At 39.4% G+C, this 8,068-nt stretch overlaps 1 pseudogene; it reads right to left on the reverse strand.

The window, feature by feature from the left end:
* Nucleotides 1-1,114: 1,114 nt before the first annotated feature.
* On the reverse strand, nucleotides 1,115-2,667 carry LOC148035541 (uncharacterized; annotated as a pseudogene).
* Nucleotides 2,668-8,068: the final 5,401 nt, after the last annotated feature.

Here is an 8,068-nt window from a genome sequence, read left to right on the forward strand (position 1 = left end):
GTGTGCAAGGACTTCTAAAAAAAACCCTATTTATGAAGCTTGTAAGACTAATATATCCCCCTATTTAAGCTTATAAGTTTATGTATCCCCTTTCTTAAATGTAAGTCTTCATAGAACATATACTAACTTTCTTCTTAAAAATTGGAATTATCCTAAGCAATCAAAAGTATCAAAATGGTCATATCACAAAGTTATTTATGTAGTGACACTTGGATACCATCGAAGTATGTGTTGCAATGTTTTTGAATGCCTATGTCCCCTTACCACATGAGGAGAGAGAGTAGGGGAATCAAACCCCCTTATACTTAAAGTGACTACACCAAGCAGACACCAAGCTCTCTTTGGAAGAAAGGGAGTTGAATCTCTCTACCAAAACCATGGGAGAGTGCCAACTCCCCCCCTCTCACAGTAAGATTAATAAAAGTCAAGAAAAAAAATCAAACAAAATTAAAGATTTAATTTCTTGCTCTAAGAAAAACTTGGGTTTAACCTCTTACCAACCACCTTGAAACTCCTGATACTAACATCTAGTTAGTAGTCACAAATTATAGAACACATGAATGAGTGAACTTAGCAAAGAGTAGCAACAACACAAGCATCACATGTATGTATTTAAAAGTACTTCCCTTCATAGATATCCTTGAATGAAATTCATGTTGAAGATACCTCCAAAACTGTAATGCGGCAATGCACTTTGCTTCACTACCATAAGATTATCAATACATATACTTTTCTTCACCATCAAAGGATTGCCAATGCAACCATATACCTTTTCTATTGCATATTGGTGGCTGAGATGGACCCAAAACTACTGGCTGTTGCCAAGTGTGGTTGCAAGCTGCTTCGTGCACATGAGTGATGGAGAGAGTTTATGACCTTAAAACTCAAATTACACCCAAAATGATCATAAATGTTTATGACTCTAAAAGTCAAATTACACAATAACTAGATGACCACAAAAGTTATTTGATATTTCTTGGTAGTATGTATGATGTATACATAGCAACTTTCAACCTGCAAAGAAAAAAAGATTATTAATTTAATACTAATGCATAAGGACAACACATTAAAACTATTATAGATTTGCATTTTACTCTATGTGCTTCAAATTGCCTTATGTATCTTTTACATAGTCGTTGAAGATCTTATAGTCATTGGGATCAAGTCGATATTTCTTTGATATTGGATCATAGCTCAAATTTTCCTGAGCAATTATAGATTCCAAGGACATTGATTGATTATCAACAAGATCATATGTGTAGCATCTACTTCCTTTGGCTTTTTGATACCATGCTAGATGAATCTCCACATTTGGAGGATGATCTAGAATATCAAAAGGGCCCCTTGTCTCTTTCATACCATTTCCTAGCTTCATTCTCATACTCATTGCTCTTCCGAGGTACCATATGCCTTTCTTGACCCCTTAACTAGTATTTCCAACCTTGCCTTTTCTTTTGAGCTTTATATGATCTCTAAGTATAATATCTTCAAATAGAACCGCACAATCATATCCTATTCTAAGGCAAGTATTGGTTTGAGGTTTTGACTTCATCTCAAATGAGAAATATACTCCACTTCTTACCCTTGTTAATCTATCCTTTGATAACATTGGATTTCCATTCAATTGGCTCACAAGTGTGCTCTTGCACAAAGTCTTCCCATCAACTTCCACAAAAGGTGATATTTGGCTCACCACATTCTCCTCATTGTCAACTATAGAATCCATGACATGGCGAAGCTCACTTTGTGAAATTGTATCCTCTTCATCAACATCCAATACTGTATCCATGATTACATCTCCAACAAAATCATCCAATGAAACTTCTTCTTCGTCTACAAGATTATCATGTGCATTGTTTTCAAGATGCTCTAAGATATCTTTTTCTTCCCATGAGGCACCCCATGAAGCTTCACCTTCCACACCAAGCTCATGACACATGACCTTTGCTTCTGCTAAACCCTCCTTTAATGCATATACAATCTGCTCATCAGTACTCACAATCGTGTAGTCATTTAAATTTGCCAAAGGAATGCCATGCATATGATTCATATCAACCCATATGTTTTCTTGCTTTGAGTGAGCTACAGGAAAACTTAGATTTGAACGTGCTTGAAACTTTGAAATTCTATTCAATGCTCCTACACTACTCAACAAGTCACAACCATCATAACACCTCTCATTGCTAACCATTCCACCTACCTTACTAAAGAAATTCTCACAAGTATCAAATCCCGTAGAAGATAAAGGAACTTCCAAGTGACTATATCTGTCTCTGAAGATCTTTATGAGAAGAACCAAAAAGTGACATGACAATTGGATGTCCATGAAAGTTTCTCTACTAATGAAGTTCTGCTTGAGCATATATACATCATGCTTGGTGATCCATATGCACCAAATCCTAATAGAACATCATAAATCAACTGATTAATAAGACATAATGGTGCTACCATAGCAACAACATGAACATACAATATTAGTTAATTATTTATATATGTTCAATAGATAACATGAATTATGTACCTAAAAAATAAGGATACCATTCTAGCAGCTTTCACATGCTCATACAAGTTGAGTGTAGGAGATAGAAAATGATCAATGTATGCTGCCACAATTGAGAGATACACCTTTGTACCAAGTGTTTGCTCTTGACGATGATTGGATCCCATCAGCAAGAGCTCTAAACAATTTTGAACTTTACGTCCGGCTATCCTCTGTGCTAATCTCCAATTTTGTCTATCTTTTCTCTCTATATCTCCTTCTTGCAAACCATGATCATCAACCTTGAAAATTTGATATACCAAGGCTACATGATTCAAAGTGACAAGGTCATGTCAAGATTGTGGGAGAAAACGAAGGAGTCTCACTTGTAGCTTTCTTGCTTGCACAATGGGGGAATACACAAGGTGGAGGCTGAAAACAGTTTTTCTCTTCTTAGTGGTGTAAGCCAAAAAGAACTCTAGTACATAGAAATAGAAGAACCCTATATATGGGTCTCAAACCAAACTCAACTAACTAAGGTGGCATACTAATTGAGCCACGAACTAGAGTAGATAAGGATAGCTGTTATCTAGCTATTATTCATGGGCGGTGTACCAACCACATCTGCAACTGACAAGTCCATGACATAAATGCACAACGGTCACCCTGGCATATCACGAGTGGAGCTCGATATCTCAACACTCCCCCTCGAGCTCAATCCCAATTCCTGCACACCAAGCAGGTCTCTGAACTTGCGCAGCTTCTCTGTGCCCAATGCCTTCGTGAATATGTCAGCTACCTGATCCTCTGTGCTGACATAAACTAGATCAATAAGACCTAGTAAAACCCTCTCCCGCACATAGTGATAATGCATCTCAATATGCTTTGTTCTAGCATGATAGACTTGGTTATTTGCCAAGTGTATACTACTCATGTTGTCACAATAAATGACAACTGGCCCATCTGTAGGCTGATGCATATCATAAAGTAGCTTATGCAACCAAGCTACCTCACATGCAGCCATTGCTGCACCCGTGTACTCAGCCTCTGTGCGACAAGGCAGCTGTAGATTGTTTCTTGCTGCTCCAAGTGACTGCAACACTCCCAAAAGAGAACACATATCCACTGGTAGATCGTCTATCAGAAATACTACCAGCCCAATCAGCATCAGTGTATCCATGCAACTGTATCTGAACCCCAGTCTTATAAAATAGTCCATAGTGCAATGTGGACTTCACATACCTGAGTATGCGTCTAGCCGCATCCAAATGTGGTTTCCTTGGAGCTTGCATAAACTGACTTACCAATCCAACATCATAGCTCAAATCTGGCCTGGTAATAGTCATATAAATCAAACTTCCTACTATGCGTCTGTACATAGTAGGGTCTTCGAGAAGCTCACCTGCATCTGCGCTCAACTTCACATTCTACTCCAAAGGAACTGAAATAGGCTTACAGCCTGTCATCCCATATTTGGACAGTATGTTCAATCCATACTGCCTCTGCAAGAGCCGTATCCCACTTGGTGATCTAATCACCTCAATGCCCAAGAAATAACGCAGCTCTCCCAAATCCTTCATCTCAAACTTCTGCTTTAATAGCATTTTCACATGAAGGATATCTTCATCACTGTCACCTATCATAATCAAATCATCAACATAAATGACAAGTAACATAATACCTTTCTCTGTTTTTCTCACATAAAGTGAGAAATCTGCCTTGGAAATCTGAAAGCCAATAGTGACAAGATACTGTCCTATCTTGTCAAACCATGCTCTAGGTGCTTGCTTCAAGCCATATAAGGCTTTCTTCAACCTGCAAACAAACTCAGGATGAACAATATGCACATAACCTGGTGGCTGCTTCATATAGACCTCTTCTTGCAAATCACCATGCAAGAAGGCATTATTTACATCCATCTGATGTAAAGACCATCTCTTTGATGTAGCCATAGCAATGACTGCTCTTACGGTTGCCATCCTTGCAACCGGACTGAATGTTTCTTCATAATCAATGCCATATGTTTGTGCATACCCCTTGACTACTAATCTTGCCTTGTATCTATTTACAGAACCATCTGCATTGTGTTTCACCTTATAAACCCACTTACAACCAATTGCATGCTTATCTTTAGGTAAAGGTACCAATTCCCATGTAGCATTTGCTTCCAAGGCATCCATTTCTTCATCCATAGCTTTCTCCCATTTTTCTTTTCCCATGGCTTGCTCAAAAGAAGTGGGTTCTGGTTCCTGTATCACTTTGACCATATATGCATAGTGAATGGCTGTAAATCCATCATATTTCAGCCTATCCACAGGATACCTAGCTCTGGTAGACCTGCGCAAAGTAGGTTCACTCCCAGGTGCTCTCAAAACATCCCTGGTCTTCCTTACTCTAGGTGTAACAATAGAAGGAATACCCAACTCATCATCAATGCTCTGTTCTGAGCCACTGGATTCACCATCCACATAAGAGTGACCTGTATTCACATCAAACATGGACTGATCTACCTTCTCTTTTCCTTTTCGTGATACCTGCATACCACTATCTGCATTGCTTTGAGAAGATTCTCCTGATCTCAATTTGCCTGTCCATGGCGAAGAATGTGAACCACTGCTAGAGGACGCTCCAGGTCCACTAATATCTTGTACTGCTGCTGTGAATTCTGTGCAGCATTATCGTTTTGTGCATCTACATTATCAATCACATTTATTGGTTTATACCAGCTACTCATCTCATCAAAAACAACATCTCTGCTCACTGTAAACTTACGAGTAGAAGGGTTATAGCATCTATACCCTTTCTTCTGCAAAGAGTAACCAATAAAGATGCACTTCTCAGCTTTTGGATCCAACTTGGATCTCAACTCATCTGGCACATGAACATAGGCAATGAAACCAAAAATTTTCAAATGAGAGTAGGAGTCATCCCATGTATTGCTGCAGTAGGAGTCCTGTTCATTATGTAGACTGCTGTAGCAACTGCCTCAACCCAATAAAAATCTGGCAGGTCTTTTTCATTGAGCATGGCACGAGATACCTCTCCAATATGCCTGCTTTTCCTTTCTGCAATTCCATTTTGTTGTGGGGTATGATTGCATGAATATTGCTACTTTATGCCATGCTCCTGCAGGAACCTTGCAAACTCATTTAAGAGGTAATCTCCCCCTCCATCTGACCTTAGGCATTTTATTTGCAGGCCTGTTTCTTTTTCAACCATAGCTTTAAGAGTTTTGAAATGCCCAAAAACTTCATTTTTCTTTTTCATAAAATATACTCAAACTTTTCTGCTATAGTCATCAATAAAAGTAACAAAATAATGACAGCCTCCAAGAGATGCAGCTTTAGTAGTCCACACATCAGAGTGGATTAATTCCAATGGCTTCTTACTCTCTTGAACATGTCTAGAAAATGGTTTCCTTGCCTGTTTTCAAACTGACAGGCTTCACATACCTTATGCATTTCTGCAACCTTGAATTTAGGCAATCCTGCAACAATATTTTGGGCTTGCATTGATTTAAGTCGTTGTACATTAACATGACCAATACGTTTATGCCAGATATCAATATCTGCAACTACACCGGTCCCATGTGCAAACATTGCTGCACTCAATTCAGGCATGTCTGCATCCAACGTAAACATTCTGCCCTTCTTCTTTCCTTTTGCTATCAAGCAACCTTTATTTTTCATATCCTCAACAAAGCATCCATGAGAATTAAATCTGACCTGCAAGCCCTGCTCAACCATTTGACCAACAGAAACTAGGTTCTTGGTGATATTCGAGACATGAAATACATCCGACAGGTATTTCTTTTTCCCATCCTGCATAGACAAAGAAATTTTTCCAATCTGCACAATAGGATGTGCAGTATCATCACCAGTCTCCACAAATCCTAGTTTTTCCATTTTCCTTGCATCCTGCATCCATTCTGCATGACCTGTCATGTGGTTTGATGTACCTGAGTCAACATACCACACATCGTTGCTTTCTTCTGCACTTGTCACAGAATTGGTCATGTGTTGCACCATAAATAAATGCTTATTTCTGTCATCACCCTGTCTACTAGAAGATGCATAATTTCCTTGTTGCAATTTTCCATTCATGATGTCATTCTGCTTTTTATAGCAATCTTTAGCCATATGACCCATTTTACCACAGTAGTAGCATTCAATATTGTTGTTTGCATTTTGGCCTCTTTGCCATCCACCACGACCTCTTTGGCTCCCCCTGCCTCTAAAGTTACCACGTCCTCCTCCATAGGACTGGCTTTCTTGAGTTTGTTGCATATTTTGATTTCTACCATGGCCTCCAGATCGGCCTCCTCTACCTCTGCCTCTACCTCTTCCAGCATTTGAGTAGAAGACAGCTTCTTTTGAAGTTCCTCCTGAAGAAGATGCACCACCATTTCTCTGCTCCTCGGAAATTAGAAGAGCAATCAACTCCTCAAAATCAGGAAATCTTTCACGGACGGAAATGGATGTTCGAAACTGTGCATAATCCTTTCCTAGACCATTCAAGGTCACAGAAACTAAATCATCATCTTCCACTGGCGACCCAATGGAAGCAAGTGCATCTGCAATCTTCTTCAGCTTCATGTGGTAGTCATTGATGCTCATACTTTCTCTTTGCACATTGTGCAACTCTTGCTTGAGCTGCATTTTCCTGGCTTGCGTATTTATGCTATACATTTTTGACAAAGTATCCCATGCCTCCTTTGGCGTACTTGCATCCTGAATATGCATAATCATAGAGTCTGAAATGCTGATAGACAGCCAGTACATAACTTTCATGGCTCTCTCATGCCATGCTTTAAATGCCTGCATTTGCTGTTGATTGGGAACATCAGGAAGAACTGGTTCTTCTTCATTTCCTGCAACGAATTCCCAATATCCTTTTCCCATAAGGAAATTCGTCATTCTGAACTTCCATGCTTGGAAGTTGTTCTTGTCAAGCTTTTCAGTGACAATCAATGAAAGAGAATCAGATGCCATTACAAAACACTGCAGAAAATTCTATCACTGCAAAGAACACAGCTTCAGCCTCACAAGGGCAAATCTGCAAAACTGACGAAAGTGGTATTTGACCACAACACTTCCTAGTGGCGATTTTGCATCAACAGGCAACAAGGATGATTCTGTAACTCCCAATGTCTCTACACACAGGCATACAATGCAAGGCTCTGATACCATGTCAAGATTGTGGGAGAGAAGGAAGGAGTCTCACTTGTAGCTTTCTTGCTTGCACAATGGGGGAATACACACAAAGGTGGAGGCTGAAAACAATTTTCCTCTTCTTAGTTGTGTAAGCCAAAAAGAACTCTAGTACATAGAAATAGAAGAACCCTATATATGGGTCTCAAACCAAACTCAACTAAATAAGGTGGCATACTAACTGAGCCACGAACTAGAGTAGATAAGGATAGCTGTCATCTAGCTATTATTCATGGGCGGTGTACCAACCGCATCTGCAACTGACAAGTCGGTGACATAAATGCACAATAGTCACCCTAGCATATCACGAGTGGAGCTCGATATCTCAACAGGTCATTACCAAGCACTAATCTTTTAGATGCATTATCTAGAGGATTAA

Source organism: Lygodium microphyllum, chromosome 5 (genome assembly GCF_053477565.2).
Source record: "Lygodium microphyllum isolate KBCC chromosome 5, Lygodium_microphyllum_v1.1.10, whole genome shotgun sequence".
NCBI classification, from domain to species: domain Eukaryota; kingdom Viridiplantae; phylum Streptophyta; class Polypodiopsida; order Schizaeales; family Lygodiaceae; genus Lygodium; species Lygodium microphyllum.